The sequence below is a fragment of the Triturus cristatus genome, chromosome 4_2 (assembly GCF_964204655.1).
Source record: "Triturus cristatus chromosome 4_2, aTriCri1.1, whole genome shotgun sequence".
Classification (NCBI taxonomy): domain Eukaryota; kingdom Metazoa; phylum Chordata; class Amphibia; order Caudata; family Salamandridae; genus Triturus; species Triturus cristatus.
In genome coordinates this window covers 470,789,094-470,813,053 of record NC_140586.1, presented here as the reverse complement: position 1 = coordinate 470,813,053, position 23,960 = coordinate 470,789,094, and the positions used below count along the sequence as shown (strand labels likewise).

Below are 23,960 nucleotides of genomic sequence, written 5' to 3'. Positions count from 1 at the left end.
ACAAGATTGTAGTGCAGACATCAAGGAAGCCAAGTAATCTGTCAGCATATTACAGTCGATATCAGTTATTTTGCGTGGTATAGGCGTCCCCCACATATTTGGTGGTCTGCCGAAGATCACTTCATACGGGGATAGCCCTGTTCGAGAGTGTGCTACCATTCTCATGTAAAAGAGTGCAACTGGTAATGCTACTACCCAGTCGACACCTTTCTCTCTGCATATTTTGGACAATCTGATTTCCAGGATCTGATTATGTCTTTCTACGAGACCTGCTGCCTCGGGGTGTCGGACACAGTGGAATTTCCACTGATAGCCTAACAAAAGTGAGACGTGTTTCATTAATTCGGATGAGAACGGCTGGCCGTTATCTGAGTGAACAACACGTGGTAAACCGTATCGTGGGAAGAATTCTCGAACCAACTGTTTGGCAGTAGTCGGGGCAGTGTAATCTGAAACCGGATATGCCTCCGTCCAACGGGAAAGAGCACAAACAACTACGAGAACATATTTGAATCCTCTACATCGTTCCATCTGGATATAATCCATCTGGAGGACTTCAAAAGGGTGATCAGGAGGCTGAAATCCACCCTGTTCTACGGGAACGCTTTTTCCTGGGTTGGACTGGCAACAGATCATACAGGTACGAACTTTTTGTTTGGCTGCTGCTCGTAAATGTTTATTGAACCAAATGTGTTGAATGCTATCTAGCATAGCTTTTTCTCCTAGATGTGCGGGACTATGTACAGTGTTAATTATAACCTGGACCATTGAATCAGGAAGGAACCACACAGACTTTTCCTTCATCATCCATCCTTGATCCGTTTGGATCCCTCCTAATTCAGTCCATTTCTTTATTTCGTCTGGTGTAGCATGTGTCTGTATGTCAATTACGTCAAGAGTAGGATCTTTAATCGTCATGCAATGTGTTGGCGTCAGGACTATTGTCTTTGTCATGTCGGATGTTTGAGTCTGAGCAGTCTGTTTAGCTGTTCTGTCAGCTAGATCGTTGCCTTGAGAAATGATATCAGTACCTTTCGTATGAGCTTTACATTTCATAATTGATATTGCAGTTGGTAGATGTATTGCATCTAATAAGGCATGAATGAGGGGTCCGTGCTGAATGTGGGCACCGTGAGAAGTTAAATAACCTCTCTCTTGCCACAGCACGCCGAAGTCATGTACAACTCCGAATGCATAACGTGAATCAGTGTATATGTTGACTTTTTTATTTGTGGCTTGAATACAGGCTTGTGTCAGAGCGATGAGCTCTGCGGCTTGAGCTGACAAGGTATTTATGCAATTTGTTTCAATGATTTCAGTGTCTGTTGTGACTGCGTAAGCGGCCACTAGTTCTCCTGTACCTTTTCTCATACATGAACCATCTACATACAACTTCAGGTCTGGGTCTGACAATGGGACATCGGTTAAATCTTGTCTGGGTTTCGTCGTGATTGTAATAACTTCAATACAATCATGGGCTAGTGGGTCTGTTCCGATTACAGGTAAAAGTGTGGCAGGATTCAATGTGTTACAACGTCTGATTTCTATATGTGGCTGAAACAATGTTAATTCGTACCCTGTAAGTCGCGCTATAGTCAAGTGTTGTGTTTGTGTTCTATTTACAAGAACCTCTACTGCATGTGGTACTTGTACTGTCAATGGATGTCCTAACACTATAGCATCGCTTTGTCTGATTGCTAAAGCTGTTGCTGCCACTGATTTTAGGCATGCAGGCAAAGCCTGAGCTACGGGATCTAATGTACTAGAAAAATAAGCACATGGTTTGTGTGATCCTGCTTGTTCCTGTGTGAGTACTGACAAGGCAGTACCTTCGCGTTCTGTAACAAAGAGTGTAAACTGCTTACTGTAACATGGTGTTGCTAAGACAGGTGCTTGACATAAAGCTTTCTTTAGGCTTTCAAAAGCTTGTGTATGCTCCTAGGGAGAACAGTCGATGTGGCTGCCTCCTGTGTTGTCAATTGAATGAGTGGTTTTGCTAGAAATGCATACTGAGGGATCCACTGCCTACAATATGAAGTGAGGCCTATGAAAGCCCGCACCTCCTTTTGTGTCTTGGGTATTGGCATGTTAGCTATTAACTGAATGCGGTCGGGTGTAAGCTGCCTTCCCTCCTTGGACAGCGAGTGTCCAAGATAAACAACTCGCTGGACACAGAATTGCAGCTTAGAAGGGGACACCTTGTGCCCCTTTTCGGCTAGAAATTGTAAAACTGTCAGTGATGCTTTCTCACATTCGGGTTCGCTTCTCGCGGTGATCAGCAGATCATCGACATATTGAAGCAAGGCAGTGTTGACTGGCATGTGGATACTGTCGAGTTCTCGTTTCAGTGCTTGGCTATAGATGCTGGGGCTTTCTGTAAATCCTTGAGGTGCGCGTGAGAATTTAAAGCTACGTCCATTTAAACTAAATCCGAACAAATATTGGCTTTCCGGATCTATTGGGACGCTGAAAAAAGCATTCTTGAGATCAATTACAGTAAAGAATGTTGCTTCGGAATCAATAGCTGTCAGTAATGATGAGATATCTGGGACCACAGGGAATTGTGGCACAATGCATTTGTTTAATTCACGCAGATCAATAACCAATCGATATACTGGCGGGGCCTTCGGATCTGTTCGTTTAAGAATCGGAATTATCGGTGAATTACATACATTGGAGTCTGTTTCCACAACCACTCCTTGGGCAATTTGTTCGTCAATGATTTGCAGTAAAGCCACTACAGCATCTGGTGGTAACTTGTATTGTCTCATTCGTGGTAGTACCACTCCTGTCTTTAGTGTGACTCGATATGGTGTGATATTCATGCAACCAACATCAGTAGGGCCTTGTGCCCATAGATGTGTAGGTAACGTCTGCAGTCGGGGATCCATGTCTCTAGACACATAGTGACCTTTAAAATCACGTAAAAACAATCTTACTCCTTCCGGAGAACAACATATTATAGCTCCTAGAGCTTTCAGTGTTTTTATACCTAACAAGTTTTCTGGACATGATTTAGTAAGCAATAAATCTGTAGTTCGGGTCAAAGGTCCTATCGTAAGTGGAAGAGGCTGTGACACTTCATTAACAATAGGTTTTCCTGAAAAACCAAGGGAAATATTCTGTGAGCCTGAGAGGGGTACCCCTGGAACTTCACTACGTTTTATAGTTGTTCGACTTGCCCCTGTATCGAGTAAAAATTTTCTATCTTGGCCTAATAATTCACTATGTACATAAGGTCCTTCTTGATCTACAGGGACCTCAATAAGGGGTAAGTCAACTTCCCTCTCTAGGCTGGTTCATGCGTATCGCTGATAATCAGGATAGTCATACTGTGCGGTCTGGTACAGTTGTCGTGTCGTGGTTTGTGTGGCAGCAACAGGCAGCGCTGGTGCAGCTGGCACAAACTGTATAGACTGTGGTGGAACTGGCATGGACTGTGCATGCTGCGGGGCTCCTTGTTCATTCTGATCCTGTCTAGGTGGCCGTGGTCTTTCTTTTGTATTACCTATGGCGATATTATGTTTTAAAACTGGACAATCGTGTACGTAATGACCTGGCTTTTTACAATAATTGCATGTCCCTTTTATAGGTCCTGTTGTATCACCGGAATGTGTCGTACCCTTTTTATGTCCTTCAGCTGGAACTGTCTGGGAGACTAGCATTTTCATTTTTGTGTCTTTCATGCGTCTTTGTTCATGCTCTTGTTCCTCTCTAATTCTATTGTGATGGTACTGTAACATTTGTAACATTTGTGATGGAGTGTTACCTTGCCAAGTACTCTCGAATTTTAATACTCTATTCTTCACTTGAGGCAAGGAATTTTCAACTAATTTTGTCACGAACAGATGTGGGTATGATTCGCTACTTGCTTTTATGCCACTATTTATACCAAAACATTTTTCAAATCGGGCATAGAAATCACTAGTGTCTTCATCTTGCTTTTGTTTACAGGCTGAAATTGTACCCCAATCTTCCTTTTTCGTAGTTAATAAACGTGGCAGTACCTGTACTAGTAAACCTGGTAGTGCTTTAGTTTTATCCCCAAGCCCTGCTCCTGCAGTTCGGGCCTTTTCTTCTGCTTCTAATGCTGACCATTCTATCTTTTGGTCGCCTACCTCCCACTCTTTTTCCCTGAGTTTTTCATAAATGCCAGCAGGCATTAATACCTTTAATATTGTCATAATGTCGGGATAGGTATACTCTCCCATGAGTAACATGTCTTTAATTTCTCGGTGAAAACCCGCTGGGTCTTTGTCATGACTGGGTACCACTTTCTTCATTTCTAACAATTCTATTTTCGATATGGGCGTATATACAAATACGCGTTTAAACTCATTGTCCTCGCCTTTTATTGGGTGTACTTCTCGTAAGGGATTCTGTCTGTCCATGTAATACGTGGTTCTTTCCTTGATGGGCAGTGAGACATGTTCTGGGCATACAAAAAGAATGTACTGCTTTCTTGATTCTAGTATTTCTTTAATTAACTTAGTACCTGAACCTTTCCATCTATTCTTGAGTAATTCAGTCAGTATTTCAGGTAAAGGACCGGGATCTGAATGCTGACTCTGATATAGTATAAGGAGTTGTTGAATCATATAAATCCCAGCTAAACGCTGTTCATCTGGGGTGAGATTCAAAAATGTGTGTGCTACTGTATCATCACCATACATTCCGGGACTATCAACCCATTGAACGGCTGACCTGGCTAATTCTTGTTCATCCATAGAATTGAGAAAATGATAACCCCTTCGTTCTCGGAGTAATTTGTCAGCGGCCTGAAACGAATGCTCGGGGGACCTTATATTTATTATAGGTGTTTGGAAATTCCTGTTATTATCTGGACATATCGGACGTGTCGGGTCAATAAAACATCTAGTACTATTACAAGGTCTTCCTCTACCTACATAGGCTATGGTGTCTGACTGTCCTGTGGGCAGTCCTGATCCTTCCTCCTCGCTTTGTTCGAACTGGTCTACCGCTAATCTTTCTTCGTGTAGGCGTTCTATTTCTTTACGGATCTTTCGGCACATGGCTATTATACAATTTTGCTTATCATGTCTCCCTTCTGATATATTCTGGCTCCATCTGGTAAGAATTTGCATTGCTTCCGGGTCTACCCCCGGTCGGTCTTGATTTCTGATCACACAATTTATAAGGAAACGTAACAGTTCCCCCTGTATCTCCACTTTCTGGTATTCCATAGCTCTGTTAATACATTCTGAATCTCGCCCTGTTTGGACAAAATGGTATATTTTATCTAGGTGCGCAGCCATTCCTGGTAACTTCCCTAAATACACTGCCGCTCGTCTGATACGTAATGATGCCATGATCATTTCGTCCTCTTTGCCGGGCACGGGGTCATATCTACAATCTATAAGAAGTTCCTTAAGCGTACGGGCATTTATGAGTTTGGGGGTACGTGAATGTGCTGACTCTTGAAAGGTAAGTTTATTTATTCTGGGTGGCGTAGAAAAAATATTGGTAGCACCTCCGGTAGCCCCGTCTGGGGTATCGGGTGTGAAAGGATTCGTTGAACGTGATACAGCAACTATAGGTGTGGACACAGCTACAGAAGTAGCTGTAGGAACAGATGTAGAAACAGATGTGCTTGCCGGAACTTGTGTCAGGACTTGTTGCTGTAGAGATACGGGTACTGGATCTTGGCGTTGAACCTCCCTGGCAGGCGGTCTATGTGGGGCGGGATTAGCATACTCGGGAGCTGCGTCATCTAAATATGAGGAAAGAAAAACATCTTCTGCGGTTCTAGGATGCCCCTTAGGATGTACTTTTATTGGAAATAATGGGGTTGGCAAGTCTTTTGGTATCTCTGGAGTAGCCTTAGGTAATCCTTCAGCCAGAAGGGGATACATACCATTCATAAGGGCATTTCTTTGTCTGTCTACTTGTTCTGATTTCACTCGGGTACCTTCTTCAATTAATAGATTTTCTCGGACTTTATTTGAACTCTCTTTATTTTTTTCTTCCTGTCGGAGTGCTTTTTCTGTACGTCTATGAGATTCTTTACGCCATAACTCAATGGCGTCTTTCTGTGACTGTCTGACTTTCCTTTTCCATAACTCTTCCTCTACTTTCATGATGCACTCTGCATCCCAGGTCCCAGCTGTGGGCCACCTCTGACTTTCTGGTAATTCCTTGGTGTAGTCTACCCACAAATCAAGAAATAATATAGCGTCTAAGCCATGTTTATGATACATAAAGTACCCTGGAGTGTCCCTAGGAGGAATAGGAACGGCTTCTTCGAGTACCCCTTTTCTTGTCGTGATCTGTCTTAATTTCGAAAAGAGCGGCATATCGAAAACTGGTCTGATACTTGATTTTGAACAAACTTAATACAATAAACACAATAATGAACAGTCATTCATACCACAATATGCAGAACGTATTTAAAACATTTAACATTTAACATTTAACTGAGCAACAGTGATGATGACGATCTAAGGAAAACTTAATCACTAAACATAATGCTCGACTTTAACTGAATTATTCTGAATTTATATACTTGATATACTAGATATACTGCTAAGCAGTACAGATACACTGCTGAAACAGTGCAGACCGGATTTGTGTACCCAAACCCGTCTTGACCGGCACAACCTATGTGCACGTCAGAACGCCTCCCCAGTAATGGTACTCACCGGGTAGCTCGGAAACGGAAGGCCTCGGAAACTGAACTGAACTTGAACCGGACTGGACTCGACTCGAACACTTCGGAAACCGGACTCGACTCGGGACTTCGGAAACTGGTGGGCCTCTGTATACCTCGGATCTTGCTCTCTCAGCTGGTCGGGATACTTCGCACTTCTCACCGCCTCGTCTGGGTGTTGATCGCAGCCTCAGTCGCCCCCGCTTGACCGGAGGGAGATACAGGAAATCCTGCTGGTACGCGTTATTGTCCGTCCAGCTGTGGCAGGAGACCGGGCCTGCAACGCACCGCCGGCGCGTGAGATGAGAAAGTGTCCCTGTTCGGGCGCCATTTATGTGGTAAATAATTTAATTACCGGGACTTAATTTGATACAGAAACATAATAAAATAGCTCAGTAAATAAGAGGCAGAATCCGTGGTATTAGAGGTTCGGAATGGGCTTTATTCCAATGGTCGATTATAATCGGTTGCTCCAAGTTCCATCACCACGAAGGTTCAGGAAGTGAAGTACATATGTTATTGACAATCAATCACTTTTATACAATAAGCATTACAGTGAAGCAAATACAAGAGGCGTAACAATTGATAGTGGGGATAATATATTCATACGTAGCAAAGATAGGCGTAACTGGGTGTGTTTAAAGAACGTCATCAGATGTGATGTCATAAGAGGGTGGTTACATGAAAGAATTTCGCAATGTCAGCAGAAATACTTGGCAGAAATGCGCGCGCAGCAGCATGACGTGTGATTGACGTGCAACTAGGGGGCGAAGGGGACTTGACATTTAGCTCTACATGTGGCGACAGAAGTCTGGAGGGTCAAGTCAACCTAATCCCAAATCATATCTAACATCCTATGTTTAAAGAACTAAGTTATCCGAAAGAGAGGTCTTCTTAGAGTAGAATCTTATTCTATACTGACTATACTGACTGTTAGTGCGTGTACAAGCGTCTAAGTGTCTACACTAGATGCGTGGGTAGAAATCTTCCATAGTAATAGGGCTATGAATTACTTGCATAAAGACAGAGAAGCCGGGCCTTTGCTCGGTAACTGGAAGAATGTTTATTTAAACTACTAGACAGGAATGCATCGGGCAGGGAACGGAGCAGATAATTTCGAAGGTGAAATACAGTTTTTGGCAGGCAGCAGGCTTCGTGGGCCGCGCAGGGAATGAGACAAAGTTCATGGTCACAGATGCAGGCTCAGACTGGAGCTTTCAGAGGCAGAAGGCAAGAAGAGTTTGATGACAGAATCAGGGCCTACTTGCCTGGACTGTAAAATGGCATAAGTGAACCATATAAAGCCGGTGGCCTTTCATACTTAGGAATGGAATATCCAGCCTATTCATGGCGGATCTGAAAGAGGACAGGTTGACGGTGGACGCACATGTGTTTGCGTCTTCATAACTGGAACTGGAGGGAACATACATGTACTTATGATTCATACATGAAACCGTTGGGGTCCAAGATAGGGGACATAACTGATCAGAAAAATCTATATTTCCACAATGCGAAAAAAGCTGTGACTGCAGATTCACATAAGTCCCGTGACTCTGGATATAGCATATAATGCAACAGCACAAGCTTCCCTTAAATACAGAGAATGAGTTCACATAGGTGACAAAGCCATACTTTCTTGTGTGTTATCCTTTCTGGTAGGCCCTCATTTTTAAACTAGAGCAGGTTGCATTCCAGGATTTATAGGTTGTATTTTATCCTTAAAAGTAAAGCCTCGCAAAATGCAGCAACCTAAGTGCTATTCATTAAAACACCAGCACCGGCTGGATTGTGTCAAACAGGTCTAAGGTTGACATCACTATTTTTTTTTTTACCAGCTTGACCAGTATTTTAAGGTCCCTGTCGGTCCAAAGTTTCTAAAATTGCTAAAACCATTTTTTCCCCCAGATCGGTACAACACTTGTAAATTTAAAAAGAAATGACTTTAAAATGTAAAACAATGACAGCAAACACATGTTAAGAAAATTACTATAAACGATTTTATCTTAAGTCAGAACCTTTGTAGAATCTCAAATTGTGAACATATGGTCAGTATTTTTCTCCGGGAGAGGTGGCAACCAGACACATGCTATGGGGTCATTAGGAGGTATTCCTTACGCACAAACAGTAAACCAGGAGCAGAAAAACCACCGACCGTACACAGAGTAGTTAGTAGTTACTGTTAGGCGATGTAGTTACAGCCATTTGGTACAGAAGGCAGTTGTTGAGGGTGACATGCCAAATTCAAGGAAAAGAAAGATAGCCTGGATCTGTGTAGAAGTATATGTGTGTTATTTCTTTAGCGCAAGCACCGCTGAAAGGCAGTAGAGTGCAGTACAGTGTCAAAGGCAAAAATACAGTCAGTGAGTGATTAGAGGCATATCTGGATTCTGAGTTGCCATGGAGTTGGGTGGTGTCATCATAAAGATGCAAGAGTATGTCTCATTCTGGAAAGAACAAATTATATTTTGTTCGTAGATTGAGCTAGTAGCAGGCTTCTTGGTTTTCTATACATCGTGTTCCTAGAGGGTGAGGTTAGTGTCAAGGGTCAACTGATTTTGAAAAGGCTCGTACCATTGTGAAAGGTTTCTATTTCTGTTAGAAATGGGGTCTCTGGTTGGCTAGGGCATGCACCTAAGCCAGGCAGAACCCACCACTCTAGTCAGGGGAAGGGGGTTACAATCCCAAGATACCCCCTGCTCACTCCCTTGGTAGCTTGGCAGAGCAGTCAGGCTTATCTCAGAGGCAATGTGTAAAGAGTTTGCGCAACACACACACATCAGTGACACACTAGGCACACTACAAAAGAGACTTCATACAAGGTTATATAAAAAATATCACTTTGTATTATATTTAAGGCACATTAGACCATAATCACATAAATCACTTTGCCAATTAGGCATCTGTCATAACTGCTGACTTCAATCAGAAATCACTTCTCCCCAAGGCAATGTTCATAATATCTTTAGTGTAATACAACAATATTTATACATTGCACATGGTATAAAAAGTTCATGAAAGCCTTATGCACAACGCCACCTCACACCAACACTGCACATATTATGCCGTTTCTAAAATAGCAGTAATGGTTATCCTGACCATGTAGGGCAAAAATGACATGTGTAACACATGAGTGCATGAGGTGCAGTAGATTAAGTTTGGGAGAGAAAGCACATGAATCCCCAAAACATCATTGTCTTACATAAATCACAAACTAAGGTCATCGCATATCATCAGTACCACCTGGGCTACAAAGATACCACCATAAATACCTAGGTACAGTACCCCTGTACCTCTATTATACAATAGGCGGTAATGTGAGCCCCAGACGTAGGCGACAGAAGCACCTGCACGCCTATCCCAGGAACTACAGTACTGTGCTTGTAGACTGAATTGGCACTTCCTTACGTTTTAGCTAAGGCTCTCGGGACCGGAGATGCAGTTGTGGCCTTCTGCTCCCCCACCCCTACCCCCTGCGAGAAAGCGGGAGACCTTACTTGGTCCCCCGAGAGTGTAAGCTGAGTGAAGTGCAGCTGCCCGCGAACACGTGGTGCAGCTGCTGCCAGCCCCAGAGAGGCGGAAATGCAGCAAAAGGAAAATAAGCACAGTGCCCAAGGCGGAACACAACTGCACAACGGGCAGCCCTCCTTGGGTCTCCGAGGTGAGAGGCTCTGGCTCCTTCCAGCAGAGCGTGTTCCTGTGCTGCTGGGGCAGCGAGGCGGGGCTCCGGCTCCTGATCCTCGGGCAGAGCTGGCCCGCACCGGGTATTCTTTTGTGTACTACGCCGAACTCCGACCGTGCAGGACCAGATGTGGATGATGCTGCATTGACTTCAGGTCTCTGGGTGGTTGCGCTCTTTCCTCACAGCTCCCTCAGCACCGGGTGGGGGTACAGCCCACAAACGGGGACAATGAGCTAACTGCTCACTAAATCTTGGTTTGTCAAGCACAATATACAGGGATTTCAGCAATTTAAAACCCCAGGTAATTCTTTTAGCCAAGTAAAACGCCCAAAGGAGTCTCTGAGCTCAGTACAAACCAGTTCTGTCCTCCCTGGTCCAGCATGACTACAGGGGTGGAGACAGCATTGTGCAAAGGAGACACAGCCTATTGATGTGCTTGCAAAACTCCTCCCACCACTATAAATATAGACCAGGCCCAGCGTTGAGTCACCCCGGAAGGCAGGTCACACCTCAACCCACCCCCCTTTGTGACTATCTAGATTGAATGCACATCCCCAGCTCCTGTCACTCCAAAACCAGACACTGAATACACAGACAGTCAGAGGCACACAGAATGGTGAAGCAAGAGAATGCCCACTTCCTAAAAGTGGCATTTCAAACGCACAATTTAAAAACCACCTTTACCAAAGTTGTGGTATTAAATTCTGAGTTCAGAGAGTCTAAACTCTATTTCTCCACCTTGTACGTATTGAAAGTTACACATGTAAAATGTCGCAGTGCAGCCTCAATGATAGCCTATGGGACAGACAGACTTCCAATAGTGAAAAACGAAATACACAGTATTTCACTATCAGGACATGTCACACACACCAGTACATGTCCTACCTTTCACACACACTGCACCCTGCCCATGGGGGCACCTTGGGCCTACCTGAGGGGTGCCTTACATGTAAGAAAAGTGAAGGTTAGGGCCTGGCAAATAGGGGCACTTGCCAGGTCAACATGGCACTTTTGTAGTGTCTGCGCACGCAGACACTACAGTGGCAGGTCTGAGACACATTTACTGGGCTACTCGTGTGGGTGGCACAACCAGTGCTGCAAGCCCACTAGTAGCATCTGATTTACAGGCCCTTGCACACATTGTGCACTTTACTAGGGACTTACCAATAAATCAAATATGCTAAACATGGATAGTCAATCAGATTTACAATTTACACAGAGAGCATATGCACTTTAGCACTGATCAGCAGAGGTAACGTGCCCAGAATCCTATAGCTAACGGCACCAGGGTCAGAAAATAGGAAACAAAAAGCAAAAGGTTTGGGGATAAACCTGGAAAAAGGGCCAGGTCTACCAATGTTGCTCTGGAAAACAACAACAACAGAAAAGATTTAGGTTCAGTTAGGCCTTTGAAGATGGGGTTATAACCAAGACCCATATATATGAGTTTCTGCAGGATATGTCTGTGACAAGGCTAGCCTGACCATCGATAACACCTCAATTTCCACAGGAGGGGCAATCTCCCACATCTGTAAATGGTGGGTCTTCAGATTGCTGCACAAAAGTGGTCACTAGCGTGAGTCACCTATTCCTCTAGCACTATGCCTGGATTAATATGTATGTGTTATTTGTTTTTCCAAAAGCCTTCCGATGAAAAGGCAATGCATAGTTATTAGTGGCTACCCTGATTGAATGTTGATCCAATCCCTGTGCCTCCATTCCCACTTACAGTGCTGAAGGTATTTTTTAAATTCTTTTATCTAAATTCACTTAAGTTAGTCTTTTGATAAATGCTTAGTTATTTAAACTTTCATCCCAATTATGCCGTTATGACTACAATAGGCCCTGAGATCCAAGAGCCCCTCTACCTCATTCTCAGTTTATAGTTTGTACAAATAAAAAGGTCTCCCACAGATCCATTTCATGTCCGGGTAAATTCTGAACCCTTGTGGAGCAGATTAATTAATAACCTGCTGGTGCAGGGATCACCACTTCGCCACGGGTTCTTATCAAGTTGAATATAATCCATTTGGAGTGCTTCAAAGGGAAACTGAGGTGGAGAAAATCCACCAGTAGGGGTTGATACTCCCTTCCCAGGATTGTGCTGTAAGAAGATTATGCAATGTTTAATCAAATGCTCAGACGTTTTCCGGATGAGTGGACTATCCCAGACTGGATTCAATTGGGAAATTATGTTTTTGGCACTAACGTGAGCAGGTCCATGAGCCATAGTCACAAAAGGCAATACATAGGCATAGGGTAATTTACATTTTAACATGTCTTTTGACCTCCAACATCCCTCATCATCAAATTCTCTATCCTTTTGCCATTCTGCCCTTTCCTGTTCAGTGGCTGACTGCTGTAGGTCCTTAATCTCTATACATGTTTTCCCATCTTTCAGCTTGGGATCGTAGTACATACATCTTACTTGCGAGTGCACTTGCGGTTTCTCCTTGTCCCACTCTGTCTGTAACTTTCTTGTGGGCACTACATTTGATAATGGCTATACTTTTTGGCAATGTCAAAGCAGTAAGAAGACTGTTTACCAATTCACCATGTTGTATTTTAGAGCCATGGGAGGTTAGGAATCCCCGTTCCTTCCAGAGCTTGACAAAATTGTGTGGCACACCAAATACATACTGACTGTCTGTATAAATATTCACTCTTAATCCTTCACTAAGTTCACAAGCCCTCAAATGTGCAATGAGTTCAGCTGCTTGGGCAGATTTTTGTGGGATACGGGCTGTGTCTGCCACAGTCTGTGAAGTGGTAATGGCATAGGATGCAGAGGTGGTGCCATTAGGTAATCTTAAACAAGAGCCATCCACCCATAGTTCTCTCTCAGGGTCTAACACAGGTGTATCCTTTAGATATATTCTTCCCTTAGTCTGTTCTTCTGTTAGGAATATGCAATCATGCAAATCATGCACCTGTTCAGCTGGCAAAGGTAGCAATGTAGCTGGGTTCAATGTTAAACATCTCTTAAGTGTGATGTGAGGTGCCAAAAGTGTAAGTTCGTAGCCTGTAAGTCTAGCGCTAGTCAAATGCTGGGTTTTAGTCTGATTCAGGAGTGCATCTACCGAATGGGGTACCATAACCATAAGCTTGTTGCTCAACACTATCCCCTCAGATTGGCGTATAGAAATCGCTGTGGCAGCAACCGCTCTGAGACAACCTGGGAGTCCTCTGGGTCTAATACAGCTGAAAAATAAGCAAAGGGACGATGCTTATTACCATATGGTTGTGCCAAAACTGACAATGCACATCCTTCTCTCTCGTGTACATATAGTATGAAAGGTTTTGCATAATCTGGAGTGCCTAACATTGGAACAGAACAACCTGGGAGTCCTCTGGGTCTAATACAGCTGAAAAATAAGCAAAGGGACGATGCTTATTACCATATGGTTGTGCCAAAACTGACAATGCACATCCTTCTCTCTCGTGTACATATAGTATGAAAGGTTTTGCATAATCTGGAGTGCCTAACATTGGAACAGAACAAAGGGATGCACGGAGCTTTCTTTCTGACATTCAGATGTACATGGTAGAGGAGAGGGAGTGTCTTAGGTAACAAGGGACAAAAGAGGTTTGATAATAAGGGAGACATTTGGAATCCACTGTCTACAGTAGGAAGTAATAACAATAAGTGCCCTGACTTCTTTTGGGTACTTGGAATAGGAATTTTTGGGATAGTTTGAATCCTGTCTTTAGTCAGCGTGCGACCTTCCTTAGACAAGAGGTGACCTAAATAAGTGACCTCAGATTGACAATATTGTAACTTATTCTTAGAGACCTTATGTCCCTTGACAGCCAGATGATGCAATAGAGAGAGCGTGGCTTCTTTACAATGCTCAACTGTGTGTGCGGCTAGCAAAATGTCATCCACATATTGCAACAGTGTTACTCCTGGTGGCAAAAGAAGTTCATCCAACTGTCGCTTACATGCTTGACTGTAAATGCTAGGGCTTTCTGTATAGCCTTGTGGAGCCCTACAAAATCTGAATGGGCAGCCCCGTAATGAAAATCCAAAAAGATATCGTCTCTCTTGATATATAGGAATAGAGAAGAAGGCATTCTTAAGGTCAATGACCGAGAATACAATAGCTGTAGATGGAATTAATGTCAACAAAGTTGTAATATCTGAGACAACAGGATATTGAGGGATAACTATTTTATTGACTTCTTTCAAGTCAATCACAAATCTGTAAATCTTATCCCCTGTTCCATCGCCTCGTTTTAGAATGGGGCTATTGCATACATTAGAGGAAACTTCCTCAGCAACTCCTGTACGTATCATATCATCAATGATAGACATCAATGCATCTTCACCTTCTTTTGATATTTTATATTGCAGGACCCTTGGTAAGGAAGCTTCCTCCCGAACCTGTATATGTACTGGGGAAATATCCATTCTTCCCACATCTGTATCAGTAGTAGCCCAAACACATGAAGGGACAGAATCAAGGTCCGGACATAAAAAAAAATTATATTGTTTAGGTAATGCCTTTTCCCAAAAAATGACACGTACTCCAGATGGGGAACAATGTATAGTAGCATGGAAATATTTTAAAAGATCAAGTCCCATCAGATTATCTGGAGCATGTGGGGGAAGTAAAAAGGGGGCTGTAGTGATAAAATTCTCAACCTGCAAAGGTAGTTTTGGGTACACAGGGCTAGGAGTTGGTGTGCCATCAAACCCTATCGATGTGATCACTTGGCCAGACAAGGGTGTCCCAGGGACCAGTTTCTGAGATATCGCACTACTTGTTGCTCCTGTATCCACTAAAAATTTCTGATCCTGCCCAAGTATGGTGGCTGTTCTATTGGGCCCTGACTGATCTACAGGTATCTCAACTGGTCCTCCTTGTCCTAGGCAAAATGTGTTCCCACAGTTTCCTCTGATTCCCAATCCTCCATAGAATATTGATTATTTCGCTGATCAAAATAATTTCCTGACCTATTCCTCTCTGGAGCTTGAAGCTGCTGTGACTGTTGTCGGGGAGCTGAAGTACCTCGATTACTAGTCACTTGTCCCCTTCCTCTCCCACCAGCAGCTAAAACAGGGCATTCAGAACACCACTGTCCCTTCTCTTTGCAATAAGCACATTGATCCAGTCCCAGTGGAGTTTGTCTACGCGGTGGCCCTACTGGAGGCATTTGTTTATAATTCGGACCATAATTTTGGCCACGGCCTCGACCTTGGGGTCCATAGGCCTGAACCATCATCACCTTAGTTTTCAAGTCTTTTAATTTTCCTTCTTTTCGTTCTTGCTCACCTGATTCTGATAATACTGAGCCATATCTAATATAGCTTTTGGAGTCACTGAAGCCCATGTGCTTTCAGAGTTCTTTAAGTAAACTGATATCTCAGGAAGCAAATTTCCCACAAATCTATCTACAAATAAATGTGCACCTGTAGGTGAAGCTATATCTTGTCCACTAAAATCATGGAACACTTCCTCAAAGCGAGTAAAGAAATCAGGGACGGCCTCTCCCTGTTTTTGTTTACAAGCAGTAAGAAGTGCCCAATCTATTCTTCTGGCTGGCACTATCGTTTTTATGTAAGTAAGTATGTTACCAGGCAGATCCAGTATAAGCTGACTAGGTTTCTGACCAGGTTTCCTATCCCTATCAGCTGCTAAGATGGCAGTCCAATCTCCTCCCAAATCAACAGCATGATCCTGTTTCCGGGTAAGTCTCCACATATCAGGTGGAAGGATCATACCAAAAAACATATCAATATCTGCTAAGGTCATGATACAAGAATCAATGGCTGCCTATACATCTTCATAAAATCCCCTAGAATTTTTCCGTATGTCAGGTAAAGAGGCTTTTAAAGTGAGTACATCCGTCCTTTTCCAGGGCTAGATATCCAATTGTACAAAAAATGGGCTCTAGCATTAGCACTATTTGGGTCATCATCGTCTGCATTCCCTCTTCCAGGAATGAACTGTGGCGCAGCTTCCCTCATAGGTCTTATTCGGGGAGAGGAAAAGAGCTCATTACGGTATCCAATTATCGTTGCTATGGCAGTGTTAATTCCTTTTACAGGGAAGGCCGCTATCTGACACTGTCTATTAATTGCTTTAACATCATCTGGGCCATTTTGCCCTGTAGTCATCTCCCATTGAATTATAAGTTGATGAGAAAGCTTACTTATAAGACAAAGAAGCTCACCCTCCGAGAAATCCTGAATCTGATCTATCATTTCTTCTACTTCCATTTCCAGATCACTTAACCAATTTATTACCATCAACCTTATTGCATCCTGACGAAACTCAGGTACAGTAGAGCTAAGAACTCGAGGGGTCAGGACAGATGCAGGAAACACAGAATCATTAGTCATTTCAAATGCTGTGGCCTGAGGTGGAGGCGCAAAAGTTTGGGGTAGAGGTGCAGTGGCCTGGGTTGGAGGGGTAAAGAATGTACCGATACTGGTTGGAAAATAGGGAGCTGGACAACCGCGGGCAAAGGAGGGGGAGCTGGGGGTACAAGGGGAGCAATATTTAGGGGTGCAGGGGGAAGAGGTGTTAAGGGTACATATGGGGGCGGGGGTCGTTCTATTAACAATCCATCAATATCTGAGTACACATCTTCTTGGTGGACCTCTACTGCTTCTGTTGGTCTAACTATATATTCTTTAGATAATAATAATCTATGCTCTCTATCTAAACATTCCTTTTTCTCCTGAACTTCCTTATCCTTCAATTCCTTATACTTCTGATACTCTGTCTTCCTTTCCTGTTTCCTTTGTACCTTCTCTGCTTTGAGCTGCCGCGCCTTCACTTCTTTCCTCCACATATGCAAACTGTCAAACATAGCTGGCCTAACTTTCTTTAAAAACAATTGATTCTCTAAATACTCGAGTTTGTGAGGGTCCATAGTTCCCTCTAATGGCCATCTCAGCTAGGGATCCCCTTTCGTATATTTGTTCCACAATGTATTATACATGATGGGACAAATACCATATTTGATGTACATCTCAAAATTTGGCGTACCTTCTGGTGGCGCCGGCTGACTTGCTTCCAAAATGCTCTGCTTATCGCACCACAATCTGCAAAAAAACAAGGGCACCCAAAAAGGGAATAGGTCAGGGACCTATGGGAAATGATATGTTACTGGAAACAGTGGTCCCTGAGAGGATAGAGGATATTAGTATAATGAATATAGCCCCAATCAGTACTATATGTACGCCAAAATCCAGCCGGACAAGGCACTTTTAATGTATAATATTTTAGAACAGTAGTATAGAGGATGTAAGTTAAATCACAGTGGGATACAAGCCTGTATCCTAGGACTTCCATATCGCATAGACAACAAAGTACGAAAAGGCTTAGGCAATTTCATGGATGTTTCTGTCAGTAGATACTTTGAATGGCGAAACATCTAATAAACATAGGATCACCTTCACAGTAATTTATACATAATAAATAGAGTGTGTAAGGCTGACAACTGTGTCGATGGCGTTTCGATCCTTATCAAGAGGATATTGGATCATCATCAGGACTAATTAAATAAAATTGCCCATAAACATTTGCCTCGAGGAGCGTAGTATTGTAATTATGCGGCGCCAGAAGAGGGGTACGTTCCGTGGCCGAATACGATCGTATTCGGCCACGGAACATACCCGCTCCATTACTTGAGATGGTTTTTTACCGCGATCCGCGATCTTCCACGATTCACCTACCCCGTAGGTCCTGGACTAAATTCCCCCCCGACCGCCACTCACGATGCATTGCACGTACCCGGGTTAATCCCCCGTTTCTGGCGCCGCATAATTACAATACTACGCTCCTCGAGGCAAATGTTTATGGGCAATTTTATTTAATTAGTCCTGATGATGATCCGATATCCTCTTGATAAGGATCGAAACGCCGTCGACACAGTTGTCAGCCTTACACACTCTATTTATTATGTATAAATTACTGTGAAGGTGACCCTATGTTTATTAGATGTTTCGCCATTCAAAGTATTTACTGACAGAAACATCCATGAAATTGCCTAAGCCTTTTCGTACTTTGTTGTCTATGTGATATGTAAGTCCTAGGATACAGGCTTGTATCCCACTGTGATTTAACTTACATCCTCTATACTACTGTTTTAAAATATTATACATTAAAAGTGCCTTGTCCGGCTGGATTTTGGCGTAAATATAGTACTGATTGGTGCTATATTCATTATACTAATATCCTCTATCCTCTCAGGGACCACTGTTTCCTGTAACATATCGCAGCAGCAATAACAAAACTTCCAAAGGGTACTAAACACAGGCATGTTATCTAAGATTAAAAAAACTTATAAACAGAGAGAAATAAAAAATATTCTCACATTACCTGTAAGAAAAAATGTTAGTCAAAACAAATAGCAAGTCTCAAAACAAAATGTAGATCTCAAAATACTAAACAGAACCTAAGTTTCCAAATTTAAAACAGAGTCCGAACAGATTACCAAATTCCAAACAGATTACCAATCAAATACCAAGTCAAGACTAATACCAAGTCAAGCAAAGATCAAACAGATCCAAACCAAATGAACAAATGAACCGGTTCAACACAGATTTACCTCATGCGTAGTCTTCGCCACCCACCTGTCGATCCACCCTGAGCCAAATAAAATCACCAACCGAAGGCCCTAGTCAAGGCTAGCAGCCGCCAGGAAGATCAGAGTTGGAGAGCTGAAAAATCACCTTGGACCACGAGCAAAACTAACCTCATCAGGTGGTGAGCCCCTCAGTGAAGTTCGTCTTACCGACCTGATCTCCTCCCCCGGTCCGACTGCCAGCCCTTGATGGGGACCCACGTTTGGGCGCAAATTTGTGGAGCAGATTAATTAATAACCTGCTGGTGCAGGAATCACCACTTCGCCATGGGTTCTTATCAAGTAAGGAGGAATCGACAGGAGGGCAAATTCAAACCATGGATAGTTTATTCAATCATTCATGAATGGGTTCCATCCGACAAGTACCATCAAGATACCCAAGGATAGAACACACTGAACAATGGTTACATGGGCTTATATAGGGAAAATCACAGACTAGGAACGCCCAGAGGTAAATAGAGCTTTGAGAAGCACACACAAATGAGACCATCGGTAAGAATCAACAACCTTGGTGCCTTGTGTAACTGTCGCGTCTTGAAGCTGCATAACAAGATAGGCTTATCTGAACAAACTTTGTCTAAGGCTTTATCATTGTTTAAAATACACACAAAACCCACAGTGTAGACATCAGCTGTTCTTTTGTGCTGACTTTGCATGTTTACGCAGCCTACAATGTATCAACTTAGATTCGTGACCTAATGTTTATACAAGTGTGGTGTCAAGGATGGAGTCAGGCTGGAAACAGGTCAAAGGTGAGCATGAATGAAGCACAGCTAAATAAGAAAACAAGAGATTCAGATTTTAAGGATTCACACCCTCTCCAACTACCTTTCTGAGAGAGGATGATTCACATACCTCACAGGTTCCTGTGAAAAGGATCAAATAAGTATCCCTGGTCCAGGAGCAGTTTTCACACATCCTCAATTAAAAAGAACTGGGGGCGCGGGGGCTGGGGTTCAGGCATTGACAAGCTAATTATAACTAGCCTATTGGAGCTTTAGTATCATTTCATAAAAGTTACTTTTCCTGTACTGTTTCTCACACAAATCTAACTTCACCATTGAAGTGCATTTTGAATATATATTTGGAACAGTCAATGATTGAGCTATGTAGCTTATTCCAAAACAGAAATACAAAAATAGCATTTTGTATTGCACTTTGGCTTTTCGCATTTAAATATATAGCACCCTATACAGTGAAATAGCTGTTGGGGGATAGTCGCTGTTGAAACATGTCACCCTTAAGTTCTCACTTGTTCCACTTTTAAATACTAAGTACCCTACCTTGAGCACTGCAAGAACTACTTAGGGGCAGCCTACTAACTATTTGAAAATATGGTTCCCGTTTGTAACAAAGGGTTAGTTTCACAGGTCTGACTACATGCTTAAACGATGCAGCAGTCAGACTACAAATGTAGGCCTGAAGCCAAGTTTTCCTTGTCAGCCTAGTGGATGCCACAATGTGTGCTGTTGTCAACTGGTGAAATGCTACTACCTTGCCATTGGTGTATTTTCTGCACCATAAACTATGACCATACTGGAAAGTTAAATGTGTTAGTTGGGGACTAGCCAATTCTATCATGTTTTAGGGATAAGAGCTTTTTTTCAAATCTTCCAGTCTGGCTGTCCACGGGTTGGTTTAAGGAACTGAATATGCTGACTCGGGATCTTATATGGGATGTGAGGAGAAAGAGAGTGGCCTTATCAACATAAAGGCTTCCAATCATGAACTGTGGACTGGGGGTGCCTGACTGTGAGCTCTATTATATTGTGTCTCAGTTACAATGGATCTCTCGATGGCTTCAAGGAAGGAATATCACATAGATGGGTGCAATGGAGCAGGAACCCAAGCAAGGGGCGCTCATATGGTGGCTCTTGCAGACGCTGATCTGAACAGGAGAGGGTCCTAGTCTATTTGTGGTGGCTTTAAAATGTTGGACAAAATCTACCGGGTAACCTCTGGATGCCCAAGGTATGCCCCTGCCGGACCGTTAGTAGGACTTCCTCACAGGACTGCCAAAGGGGCATCCTTTATAAAAAAACTTCTGAAGTGATGGCCTGGTGAAAGATGGGTATTATTACAGTGAGAATTTGCTATTCAGGTTGGGACGCTCATGCCTGTGAGGCAATTGAGGGAGATGACAGGGCTAGCTCTGGGGTAATTTCTGCTATATGAGTTACTGAGAAGCATATTTGGAGACTCTGGAAGTTGGGATCAACTGATGATCACTTTAAAATTTAAAATTGTAAGGTATACTCTCATGTAAGGGGTCACACAATTTGGTGTAGCGTTTGAGCTTATCTTCACACGGAGCACTTTTTCGAGCAGTTGCATGGCCACCGGAGGCTGAATGATTTCTTTTGTATTGTGGTTGGTTTCACACACATGGGTGAATATTGGATATATTCTTGCATGTTAAAACGCCCTGTTTACATTTTTGAGGTCTGCATTGAGCTGCCTTTTGTCTAATTTTTTTCATAGACTGTGATTGAGAGACCCCTGATGAAGGGCCTGGAATGACCCAAAATGCATTGGGTTTTAGAACAATCATTGTTTAAATGCAAAACAATGTGTATCTTGTGGATTTTTGAATAATAAGATTCATCATAACAAATCATAAAGTATTAAAAACGACGAATAACAATGGATGATTGATTGATTATTTATTGGAAAAATTACTTGCAAACACGTAAAACCTGGAAGAAAAACTCACCAGTTTTGATGTTAAGAGCCCCCGTCAAGCTGGGCAGTGGCATATGTTTCTAGCGCTAGCAGACACGGCTCTAACGACTGGGACACACACAGAATAACTGTCTTTAATTATATCATAATTACAGCACAAGCAATTGGAAACTGGAGTGCCCCGCGGAAACTTTGGTGATCAACTGAGCTACCCCGTCATGGGGTCTTACAGTTGGTGATGACCACGGATAAGGGGCTTTACTGGGCTCTTAATGGAATCATGAAAATCCTGGAGGAGCTAGAACTCGTTGAGCTTCCTTTCACAGGTAGGGAATGGGATAAGTGTCTAGAGCATGTATAAAAGGTCTTGCCTAATACTCATTTAAAGTTGACAGTTTAATTATGTTCATCAAACGTACTTGGCACCTGCAAAAATGACCATGATATTTGGGGAAACCTTGACACTGCCCACGGTGTTAATCACTGGCAGCTACATTTTACCAAATGGTATTGGAATTTCCCACTATTGGAGTATTTTGGAATAACGTGGTCCAACCATTGGACGCGCTAGAGGCAGCACTTAGGTATTGTTTAGTATCGAGCGCCTGGCAAAGGGCTCTACTCTACTCTCTGCCTCCTCCCCACCGATGCACGCACGCTAACGCTGTGGACGGAGTGAATGTTTGACAGTGCTAACTGCTAACTGTTTTAAATTGATTTTGAAGTCACGTTTATTTTAAAAACACTAAATTGATGCATTCACTGCTGTTTTTTATGTACTCACCACGCTAGTCAGGGTCAAGGATCACACGAAGGAGCGCCTCCCCGGTCCACCACGGAAATTCCGATTGAGTGGAGGGAGTGTTGCGCTACCAGAAGTGACGCGTAGATGCTGGTTGCTGCCCGAAACTACAAAGTGGGATGCCCTGGCCGACGCGCAGCGGACGCGTGAAGCGGGCGCGTGCAGCGGGCACGCCGCTGGCGCGTCTAAGGCAAGCCCGTCTGCACCCGTCCGCGCCAGACCGTCGCCAGGAGCCAGGAATCCTGCCAGATCTTCCGCTTGTCAGGTTACCCATCCTGCCCCACGCATTAAATACTAAAGATCGGAGTTATTACGTATAAGAGAACACACACTCCCCCCTCGCTCAGCAAAGAGGAACCCATCCGCGTACCATCAAATTCCCCACAGTTATCGAAGGCCCCCTAACATGTTCACACTGCGGTTTTCAGAGTATCCCCCTTCCCCTACCCAGTGATCCCATAACCATATTCCATCCAGGCAAATCAGGCGAAATCAGAACTAGCTGGAACTGCTTCCTAGCCAATGTTCGCTCGCTTCCCAAACATGCTATTAACATCTGGGACCTACTCTCCTCCACTCTCCCATATATTGGCTTTCTAACTGAAACATGGATAAAACCTTCCTCTACCCCAGCCATCGCTATCGCAATACCTAACGGATATCGTATTTTGAAAGTTGACAGACCACGTAAGGTGGGCGGTGGGATAGCCATCGTATAAAGACCCAATAAAAGCGACAATACTAGACCTGTTAAATGGTAGCGGCAGTTTCAGTCGATAACCTTTCAAGTATTTGCCCGGCGGTAATCGCCTCTCATACCACTCGATAATTTACCAATAAAAGAGGCAGGCGCCGGAGACTGGAAGGCAGGAAACAAAGTTTTATTCCGTCGGAGCAGAACACATCAGATCAGACAGCAAGGTATCGTCACGAGGTGCTCTAACTGCATCTCTGAGACCTGGTCTCTTATACACTGGTTTATTGCTTTATTACACACAGTATATTCTTGAGATTCCCTTGATGCCTGAAAGAACATCCCCTGAAGCCCCGGCTCAGATCCGATCCCACACATAGATACAGTAGAAGTTCCCACCCTACCCGCAGTGGGAGATGGCTATCGCGCAGCAGGGAATTCCGCTAATTCCCAGGGGTGTGTGCAACCGGCCGGGTCTCAGGGGGTAGGGGCTTTGATTCTACTGTAATCCCTTTGATGTGGGGTGTTTCCCTTACAGTAGGGGCAATAAACTGCATCCGCAGGGCTAGGCGATGGCCTGGGACCAGTTCAGGCAATGGGGCGCAGAGGAAGGGGGTTATCAAAGGAGAGGCATGACCATGTATGGGATGTCGGTCGGATGTGGTTCCGTAGCAGGGTCGCGCAGAAGGAGAGGGTTTATGGCCTGTATGAGAGAGCGGGGGTGGCCAGCGCGCGGGGGATGCTTGCAGCGCCAGGGGAAAGCGCTGGCGGTCGAGAGTGAGCGGGGAGAGAGTGGGGTGCCTAAAATGGTGGCCGTGCGTTCGCTTGTGCGTGGTGC

General features: G+C 43.7%; 1 protein-coding gene across 1 annotated transcript in view; it reads left to right on the top strand.

Annotated features, from left to right (window-relative positions):
* Positions 1 to 23,960, top strand: part of LOC146834565 (interferon-induced protein 44-like) — a 519,193-nt gene that overhangs the window by 78,056 nt on the left and 417,177 nt on the right. The window lies entirely within an intron of this gene.